An 11,272-nucleotide genomic window follows, 5' to 3' on the forward strand; every position below is an offset into this window, starting at 1 on the left:
TATATTTCCAATGCTATCCCAAAAGTCCCCCATACCCCCCCACTCTCCTACCCACCCACTCCCCCTTTTTGGCCCTGGTGTTCCCCTGTACTGGGGCATATAAAGTTTGCAAGTCCAATGGGCCTCTCTTTCCAGTGATGGCACTTTTTATGCCCCTCATCAACACTGGATTATACTGTTTAAAACTGTCTGGTTTTATGGTGACCAAAAATTCAAATGTATATTTCCCCTCAATTTCAAGATAACTATACCATTTTTATAAATTTTCTATTTATTCATATTTGTTTTATGCCAAAATGCTTTTGCATCTTTGAGCAGAATGGGGCTATTAATTTCTTAGCACTATGTCACAGAACAAACTGGATGGCTCTTTTAGCCTGATGGCTGTGCATTGCTTTCTAACCCCATTGGAAGAACAACAATATCAACCAACCAGAACTCCCAAAACTCCCAGGGACGAAATCATCAACCAAAGATTACACATGGAGGGATCCATAACTCCAGCTGCATATGCAGTAGAGGATGGCCTTATCTGGTATCAGTGGGAAGAGAGGCCCTTGATCCTGTGGAGGCTCGATGCCCTAGTGCAGGGGAATGCAAGGGCATTGAGGCAGGAGTGGTGGTGGGTGGGTGACCACCCTCATAGCAGCAGGGCAGAGGGGGAAGAGGAGAGATACAATGGAGCAGTGCTTGCAGAGGGGGAACCAGAAAGGGGGATAACATATGAAATGTAAATTAATAAAATAACCAATAAAAAATAAAATAAAATAAAACAAAATGACTGTTCAGTTACCATGCTGTCTCCAGCTCACAGAAACAAAGAAAGTAAAGTGTGTGTCAAGGTCTACTTTGTGGCACTGAATAAATAGAAAAGCATTCATTATTATATGAACATGCTAAGTGAGCCAACAATTTGTAAACATGAAAATATATATAGTCATGTTCCAATGTTTCTTATGCCCGCTAACATCTGATGTATGGATATTGCTTACAATCTAGAGAGGCCCACATAGCTGTATGTTACAATGATCTTTCTTACAAAACTAGTCCTTATAGTCAATTGGGTAAAATTTGATCAATTCTGTGGGCACTGGCAATTTTCATCTTGTAGAAGGAAAAAAAAAAAACAGAGCAGGAATAAATGAATCTTTCCTGGAAATTACATAGAAGTAAGATTTTAAAGACAAGTATGGTATATGATGTTCACTACCGTCCTTTGGGTTCAACGTGGCTCTGACGAATGGAAAGCAGAGCAGCTGTGATTACATTCATGGAACTCACTAGAGTTAGTTGCTGGGTTAGTAAGCAGCCCCTCCTGATGGAGTAGGAGAAGTCCAGCTGCCATTCTCTCTTGTCCATCCCCAATACACATATCCTGACCCAGCTGCACGCTGTCGGAGATAACGCTACAGTATAAACAAATGAAGCATCAGAAGCTGTTGCAGGGCTGTTAACGTAGTGGACACCAGTCTATTTTTGAGGAGTGTATTTTAAAACACTGGAAAACTTCTATACAATTTGTTAAACCAGTATTTGATTTCTGTCTTTTTAACATCTGAGTTGATATTCATCACAAAGAATGTTAAGACGACTTAAAATATTCACCCAGTCTCACTCTGTGTGCTACTTTAAAGGTTGAAATCGATATTTGATGATGCAGAATAATTAGTTTCTGGTGATTTCGTGCCAGAAGGGTGAATTCTGTTAAAAACCTGCTCTCTAATTATTAAAGTCCCATTGCAGTGATTATTTTAAGTAATATAAAGTTAATAAAAAGCTATGATTGTTTTAACTACTTTTTGAAACAGCCAACCTCTTAAAGGTTATTCCAATCAAAATCTCAAACAGCTGCCCAAATCAGCAGACAAAACTTGACATACTCAGTGGCATTTGAGTCTTAGATGTATACAAGATCAAATAGAAGAACGGTCAGAGTTTGAATATGCTACATTATTTATGTAGTCAAATATGAGCATTTTTTATTTGCAAAAATAAAACAGAATGTCTGTATGCGCAAACTGTAAATTGCATTCTTAAGAAGCATATGTCAACAAAAATAGATTTAGAAAATAACAAAGAATCTATTCTCTTTTTCCATTAAAAAGTGGTTCCCCAGCAAAGAGGCAACTATGCAAGAAATGATGAAAACAAGTAGCTCAAAAGAACATGTTTCACCTAAAATGTGCAAATACAATAAAGACATGTGGTAGAATGAATCAATTTATTATATAAAAGTATATTGAATGAGAATGTCTTTTTAAAGTATATCAGGAGTGCTGGGCACATAGCTCAGGGCATGGAGTGCCAACCAAGTTATATCAGAGCTCCTGGGTTTAATCTTCAGTACCACCTGTAGGAGTATGGAGGAAACACACAAATACATGGAGAGAAATAATTAGATTAGCGTAGGGCAAAAAGTATATCAGTAACTAATAAATAGAGGGATGAATAAGTAATTATCCTTAATGTCTAATGTTGGGAATGAAGAAAGAAATAATTAAGAAGAATATATTGATATAGGAGTCTCCCAGGAGAGCTGGGATAGACACAGTCCTGAAAAGAAAAGTTGCAGACTAATTGGAAGGCCAGTGGAAGCACTTGCTCTCCTCTCTCATGAAAAACGTTAGAAGAATTGCTAAAACATCCTTAAAAGTAAGTTTGACTGAAGGAGCTGAGAGGGTTTGCAACCCCATTTGGGGGAAGCAACAGTGTCAACAGGCCAGACCTCCTGGAGCTCCTGGGGACTGGACTACCAACCAAATAGTACAAAGGGAGAGACTCATGGCTCCAGCTGCATATGTGGCAGAGGCTGGCCTTTTTGGACAACAGTGGGAGGACAGTGCCTTGGGTCTGAGTGTGTTCAATGTCCCAGTGTAGGGAAATGCCATGGAGGGAAGACAAAAGTGTGGAGGGGAACACCCTCATAGAAGCAGGGGGAGGGTGGGATAAAGGGTTTCTGAAAGGGAGACCTGGAAAGGGGAAAACTTCTGAAATGTAAATAAAGAAAATATCCAATAAAAAGAAAAACAAGTTTGAGAGAAACTACAAGGCAAAACAAGATAAAGGATCTAAATATGGACTGTGGGCAAAGTGCTTGCATAGCATTGGAGAAGCCCATGGGCTTGATCACCAGGAGTGCATACAAGAGGTGTGATTAAGAACTCAGGAATCCTGTCTTTTTGCTAGTGGTAGAATCTCTAAGTTCCCTCTCCCTCCTGTCCAGCATTTCATCAAAAGTCCCTCCCTATGAGCCCTGGGGGTCTCTCACCTCCCAGGTCTCTGGTGCATTCCAGGAGGGTCCCCCCCAACCTCCTATTTCCTGAGGTTGCCTGTTCACATTCTTTCTGCTGGCTCTCTGGGCTTCAGTCCTTTTCCCTCACCCAATACCATATCAGATTCCCCTCTAACTCCCACTGCCTCCTGTCCCCCTCCACATTCCCTCTCAAGTCACTCCCTCTCTCCCTCCCCACTTGTGATTGCTTTCTTCTCTTTCCCAAATGGGACTGAGGCATCCTCACTTGGGCACTTCAGCTTGTTGAGCCTTTTGAATTCTGTGGACTGTATCTTGTGTGTTCTGCATGGTTTTATTTATTTATTTATTTTGGCTAATATCCACTTATTAGTGAGTACATACCATGTATGTCCTTTTGGGTCTGAGATACCTCACTCAGGAGATTTTCAAGTTTCATCCATTGGCCTGGAAAAGTCAGGATGTTCTTAATAGCTGAGTAGTATTCTGTGTAAATGAACCACATTTTCTGTATCCATTCTTTTGTCTTGGGACATCTAGGTTGTTTCCAGCTTCTGCTATTACAAATAAGGCCACTATGAACAAAGTGGAACATGTGCCCCTGTGGCATCTTGGCGCATCTTTTGGGTATATTCCCAAGAGTGGTTTTGCTGGGTCTTCATGTAGATATCTATTTCCAATTTTCTGAGGAACTTCCAGATTGGTTTCCAGAGTGTTTATAGGGTTGCCATCCCACAGTCACACCTCGGACCCATAATGGTTTCTGTCTGAAAGAATTACATGGATGGAAATGGAGAGGAGCCTGAGGAAAAGAAGGTCCAGCGACAGGCCCAAAGTGGGATCCAGCTCAAGGGGAGGTCCCAAGGCCTGACACTATTATTGAGGCTATGAAGTGCTCACAAAAAGGGATCTATCATGACTGCCCTCCAAAAGACTCAACAAGCAGCTTAAAGAGTCAGATGCAGTTATTTCTATCCAAACAATAGACAGAAGCAGCTGACCCCTGTTGTGGAATTAGGGAAGGCTGAAAGAAGCTGAGGAGGAGGGCAACCCTGTAGGAGGACCAGCAGTCTCAATTAATCTGGACCCCTGAGGTCTCTCAAACAGTGGACTACCAAACAGGCAGCACACACCAGCTGATATGAGGTCCCCAACACACACACAGTAGAGGACTTCTGGGTCTGTGTTCATTCAGAGATGAAGCACCTAACCCTCAAGAGACCGGAGGCCCCGGGGAGTTTAGAAGTCAGGTGGGGGCGGGAGTTGGCATCCACATGGAGACAGGGTGGGGTGGGGAGGAGGTGTGGGATGTGGAGCAGTCGGATGGTGGATGGGGAGGGGTGGGAAATGGAATATGGAGTTTAAAAATGAATTACAAATAAAATAAAATTAAAAAAAAAAAGAGCTCAGGAGGCAGCGGCAGGTGGAGCAGACCATCAGGATCATACGTTGCAGATGGACAGAGTTGGAGATCGGTTTGGGATGCAGGATATGCTGTCATGAAATACAATACAATACAATACAATACAATACAATACAATACAATACAATACAATACAATAAACTATGAACCCAACTGAGGAGCTCAGACAAGTAATTTGCTCTTAAGTCGGTTAAGAGTGGAGTGTTTCCAAGTTTTACTTTATAAAAACTCTGTGCTTCCTTTAAATGCAATAACAATTATGCTCTTTAGTCTATATACATTTCATCATGGAAGGGGGAGAGCTCATGGGACGCCACCTCTCCCCAGGAGACCCTTAGTTTGTGGTTGGTGGGGAGAAAGTGTGGCATCGCTGTAGCCACCGAAGCTTCCTTCCTATGCTGAGTGAGTAACTCTACTCACCGTCACCCAAGCCACCCACTCGTGGAACTCTGTGCTGCAAAGAGAGACAGGGAAGCAGTCCGAAGACTTCTGAGGAAGGAGGAACGTTTGCGCAAGAGGGACTCTCTATACTAGAGGGTGGTGAAGGCTAAGACTGACCTTATATACATCTATAAGTGTGTCAGCCACTTAAAGAGGGTAGAGGAAAATAAATGCATAAAGTTCGGGAGGATGCTTTCTCCTCTTCTTATAGGAGGAGAAAACTATATATTATTAGAGTTTCATACAGACTACATGTCTGTAATGAAAAGCTACTGAACAAGGAGTATCCCAAGAAATACAAAGAACACCCAGGCTTAGTCCACTCTGTCTGTGCCTGAATGGAAAGTAAGTCAGAGAAGTAGCAGGTTTCCAAGTGGCAAAACCACATATTGTTGCTGCCATTGTCCGATTAAAATGGATAATGCTGAAGTCAGTAATTCTTCTTCTTTTTTTTTTTTTTTTTTTTTTTTGGCAAGAAGCAAAGGAGGTGGCTCTTTATTACAGAAAATGAGAGAACTAGAAGTACTGTTTTAAAGGACTTTTATACAGCTTACTCTAAGTAACTCATATCATAAAATTCAAAACAATAAGCTATTAATAACCTGTGTTTGCATAACCTTATAAGTAAGACAGTGTACTTTGAGAATCTTAAATCATGAATTTTTTTTTTTATGTTTGTGTCTCTCCCTGTGTATGAACAGGTCTGCACTAGTCTGCATTAATTAAATGTAAGTAGATTTTTCTGAGCCTGGCTTGTCAAGTCTGTGGTCCTGACTTAAATCTGCAGTAAAACATTTCTCCATTAAGACTTGTGCTTTTGTGTCATATTTCATATACCAGTTGTCTCTTAATTAAATCCATGATGGTCCACCAACACAGGCTATTAAAATCACTATACTTTGCACTTGACATATTTATGAGACAGAGTCATAGGACTATAGACTGATACTTGAACTGCTCGATGCGAAATGCTAATAAGATTATGATGAAGGTAAATGAGAACCTTCTTCTCCATTCCCTTCCCTCCTCTCTGAAGATTTATTTTTATAACCACAGTTCACATCTATTTCTGATTTTCACGAGACTACCTGAAAGCTTTTTCATTGAAGGAAAATAGCAAATTAGCAGTCAATGGAACTCTTTTCACGGTGTTAATTTATAGCATCAGTTGTTCATAGAAAAGTTGAGGTGTCTCCCCTGGATCTTGCTCTCTGCAGAGCTACAATCTAGATGTATGTGTGCCAAGCCTTTAGGTGTTCTGAGAGGAGACAATTTACAAGGACTGAAAAGGAAAATAGCCCTGAGCGAGGAGGCAGTGAACTTCAGATGGGGGTGAAAGGCAGTCCTTGCATGCCAACCCCAGATATACTGGATTTCTGTGGTGTTCATACAAAGAATGATGTCTCTGCCTGGCTGCATTTCCAGAGAACTTATTAGAGCGTATGGTAGAAGGAGAGTTTGTAGTTTATTTTGTTTGCTTTTAGTGGCCCACATGAGCTCTTTTTTAGTTTCTCTCTGAAATGTTTGTTTGCAACCCGATGAGAAGGCATTTGAGAGGGGACAAATGTGCTTCAAGGATTGGGAAGTTTTGAAGTAGAGAGGACAGAACAAAAGTAGCCAGCCCATGCTTCTTCAGTGATCTAACACAAACAAGCATGTTTTATAATATGAATAGAGGGAAAGAGTTCATGGCCTTTAAACACATTATCTGCCTATTATTTCATTTGCTATATGCTCTGCACCTTTTCAAAATAGGACTTTGCAATGTGTCATTGGGCTCTGTATTTTTAGGAGAGATTTTCTTTCTTTCTTTCTTTCTTTCTTTCTTTCTTTCTTTCATTCATTCTTTCTCTCTTTCTTTCTTTCTTTTTCTTTTTTAAGTACAGCAAAGTGAAAGATGAACTTAAAATAAAATATAGTTTTATTATAGTATTGGTTTGTGATGAACAAGTCAAGACTAAAATAATTTCTAATGTCTTGTCAAGAATGGGAGCTCCAGCCAGGCAGTGCCACTAAACACATTAAATCTAATAAAATCACCCTCACGTACTCCTGACACTAGTAGTAATTAAAATAACTTGTTTCAAAAAAAAAAATTGATCCCATACACGCATACTTATTGGCAATTATTTCTTAGTTCTTCAAACCAAAGATAATGTAATTTGATTCTCACACAATTTTCTTGTAAATGCAGTTCGTATTGGGTTTTATATGCAGCTCAAGACTGTTAATTGCCGTTTTGAGCTTCTCAGTAAAACAGGGTTCAATATGTCGCTTTTCTCAAGCATGGAGCTACGTTAGAGAAACGCTTGTCTTAGTCTAATGAACCGTGAATAATTTACATCCAGAGTCCTAGTTTTCAGTATAAGTGGTCTGACTTTTTCTGAAGCGCGTAAAGTCAGTCAACTTGTGCTATGCCTCTGATTGGAGCCGGATGCTGACTTTCTTTGAGATGCTCTAGCCCGGGTTGGTTTCCTTGAGGTCGCTTTTTCACTTGGATCTATTTTCCTTTTGTCATTCTTGACAGTGCATTATAAAGAAAGGCTTTTTATTTTCCATATTTGGGAGAAAATATTATCTGACTGAAAATATTTTCTAAATCCCCTACCTCCTGGCAGGCTCACTAGATAACTTCCTGAATTTACGGTGACCGAGCTGCTCTGTCAGGAAGAAAAAGGGCCTGTTTTGAGGTGTGAACGTTTCTCATCCCTGAACGAATTCCAAATGAGAGATGCGATTACAGCAAGCGTCCAAGTGCTCATGCACTAACAAACTACCCTCAAAGTGTTCAGTACCGTGAATCAGCACTAGGCAGGGAACACAGCATCCATGTGTCACAGGAGGCGTTTTATCTCACGTAGGAGCTTGATGAACAAGCGAACTAGCTCCATGTTCCTCATACATTTGGTCAAAGTTCCTGTCTCCAGAAAGCCTGAGTTTTAGAGGGGCGTAAAAATATAATAGAGAATATGAGATGCAAAAGGAATTTTGTAGTGACAATCTAAGTTTAGCCTTCGTTTGTGACATAGGAGACTAGCTCTACAGAAGATGGAAACACACTTGTTCCGCGGCCAAACAGCAGACCGACTGGCTAGTAGCAGAACAAAGAGGAATGGCAATCCGGATAAGGTACGAATGTGAATGTGTCCAATGGCCACAGACAGTCTCGGATCCCTCCGCCTTACAACCTCCATAGAGATCTCTGCCTGCAGCTACATTCCTGCAGCCAGTCCTGTGAGTTCTTCACCCTCCCAGGAGGGTTCAAGAAGCCCGTAGAGTACAAAATGAGGGAGGAGACAGGGAGATAGTTTAAAATTTAAATCTACAGAATATCAAAGGTCCATGAGACTTGGAGTTCAGCTTGCATGTAGGAGGGGCTCATGAGACACCACCCCTAACTGAGGAGTTTATCCGCAGTCAATAGATGCTGGGGGTGGGAGGGTGATATTTCTTCATTGAAGGACGCTATCTGTGCTCCTGTATATAACGCCCTATCACATGGTCACATTCACCCCTGTTGCTCAACTTGGTGGGCTGTGTCTAAAAATCATATAAAACTAAAAGCAGGGCTTGGGGGGAAGAGGAACAGCTCTAGGAGTGGGAGGGGATAAAAGAGGATGATGAAGGTAAAGATGACAAAGGCATATTATAGATGACTGTATAGTACTGTTAAGGAGAAAAATTGAATCTCTTTTTAAAATATAAAAAGAAGCCCACAGATTAAGTAGAAGGGGGATATGATTTTCATGTATGACGTTACTATATATATTACCACTCTTGGGAAAACTTGGAGTTAGGATATGTCAAGGGAACAGCCAGGAAAAGTCAAAATGTGAATATTTATGTGTCAAAGGTCAGTGTCTGACAAAGGAAGGATGGATACTGGCAAGAGACATAAGAAACTATTGACTTCAAGTTTCACCTTAAAGGAGCAGTAGTAAGAAAGCAGGGCAGGAGACCTAAGCCCAGGACGAGCACAGAAGAAATGTTGATATCTGTTGTGGAAAGTCAAGGTCTGAGTAAAAGTGAGTGACTTTTATGATCAGGGGCCACAGATATAGGAAATACATGGGTCATTAAACATTGTTTATTCTGCGCTGTAACTATACTGCTCTGACAGTAATAGACAACATTTATAATAAACAACAGGGCACATCTGTGTTTCAATAAATCCTTGTTGACAAAAAGAGGTACCTGGTAGACATGGACCATAATCTATGATCTATTTTTATGGGACAATGATTTTGATGGGTAGGATAGGTTAGCATTTGGATACTTGGATAAGAAGACAGATGCTATCTGGTTGTTGGTATGTTTTGCTTTTTATAAACACCTCCTCTTGTTATTGAAAGTTGTTATCTCCACATGAGCATGTACACACAAAATAAATATAAGATTATAATTTTAAAGCACTGGGGTTTTATTGTTGTTCTGTTGCTGTTGTTGTTGCTGCTGCTGTTTTGTTTTGTTTATTTTGTTTGTCCAGACAGCATTTCTCTGTGTAACAGCCCTTGCTACCTTGGAATTCACTTTGGAGACCAGGCTGGCCTCAAGTTCACAAAGATCTGACTGCCTCTGTCTTCCTAGTGTTGGGATGAGAGAAGGTAGGGACCACCATGCCTGGCTACACTGTTTTGCTGTTGTTTGTTTTATTTTTTTTATCAGAATGAACATTAAGCTGATGTGTTATGGAGCTGATGTCTGACAAAAATACAAATTATCTGAAAGTCTGAAATTAGGGAAACACTACTTAATTGTGGTCATCTCAAGAATATTTTTATATATTTCTATAGTTTCTCGTCTGTTAGATAGATAGTGTAACTATGACCTATGTCTCTATGGTGTCTCCCATCACTTGAAAATCTGTACAAATTTAAATTTTATGTTAGGAATATTTTAGACTCACGAGAATAATGCAGTTTGGAAAGTTAAGAGGTCCATCCTGCTCTGAGCCAGGCCAGTGACCTTAGCATTCTTATGAGCATTTGTGCATCAGTCCTGTGATTGGCTTCCCACATTTGACGACTCTCCCTGGTCCTAACTTAAATATCTACTCAAATAGATCATTTATTCCCTTTAGCATTTAAAATGTTAACCTACCACATACACAATCTCCCTTTTATCTAAATTTAGTAGATCACTCCACAGTGTGAGGTTGAAAGTGGAGATTGGAAATTTCCAGAAAGTCGTTTTCAATGAGTTTGAGAGGGCTGCAGTGGGTCATAAGCAGTTCAAAATGCATCAGGTCACTTAGAAGTTCAGGGACTCATCCTGTGAATGCAGAATTCCTTGCACTGCAGTGTTGCATCAATGCATCTTAATTTCCAATCACAGAAGCTGTCAGTGCTGTTTAAGTAAATCCCAGCCTCAGAAAAGCAGACACTGCCTCCTTTCACCATCTCTCACTCCTTTTCTAAAAATTGAATGCGCTACAAAGTTGGAATTGTGAATTGTTTCTCTTTTACTTTGTTGTTGTTTCACTTGAATTTTTAAAACTAAAAGTTGGCAGTGATGTTAAAATGTATTGGCCCACTTCAGTACAAAAACAAAATCTACAGATGGACTTAGAATGTTTCACTTTTATTCTTATTCTACAGTGCTGGACTGCTGCTTAAGTAGGAGGTGTGGAAATTAATTATTCTCCTTCCATGTGTACCATGCTCTCCTGGCTTCTGTCACAGATGAGCACACGGCACAGTTTTATAAGCAGCACGCTGCCTGTGTGCCTCCTTCTCTGGACAGACCACCTTCTAGAATGAGGACTGGCTCCTTTTGTCCTGTGACTCACTGACTCTCCTTTCAATGTTGAGAATGAACTAAGGCAATTCATTTACACAGTAGAGGATTTGACAGACATCTCTGTGAGTTTATTGGCAGATGAAACAGGACAAGGTGTTATGGGGATGGATACAGAGGGGAGGAGGAGAGTCAACAGAGTAAATTTTGTTTGAAAATGCCAAAAATGAAACCAAATAAGGCATATGCTAATTTGAAAAGAAAGAGAAATGGGGAGAATTCATAATGCAAAAGGAAGTATAGACATTTCAAGCCCAAACCACCTTAGAGTTCATCTATCTCAATGCCTACATTTGCAAGAAAGATCATTAGTTTTGATGGTGGTTTGGTTTATAGAGTATGGTCTCACATCTCCTCTGTTA

This window comes from Mus musculus, chromosome 3 (assembly GCF_000001635.26).
Source record: "Mus musculus strain C57BL/6J chromosome 3, GRCm38.p6 C57BL/6J".
NCBI classification, from domain to species: Eukaryota; Metazoa; Chordata; class Mammalia; order Rodentia; family Muridae; genus Mus; species Mus musculus.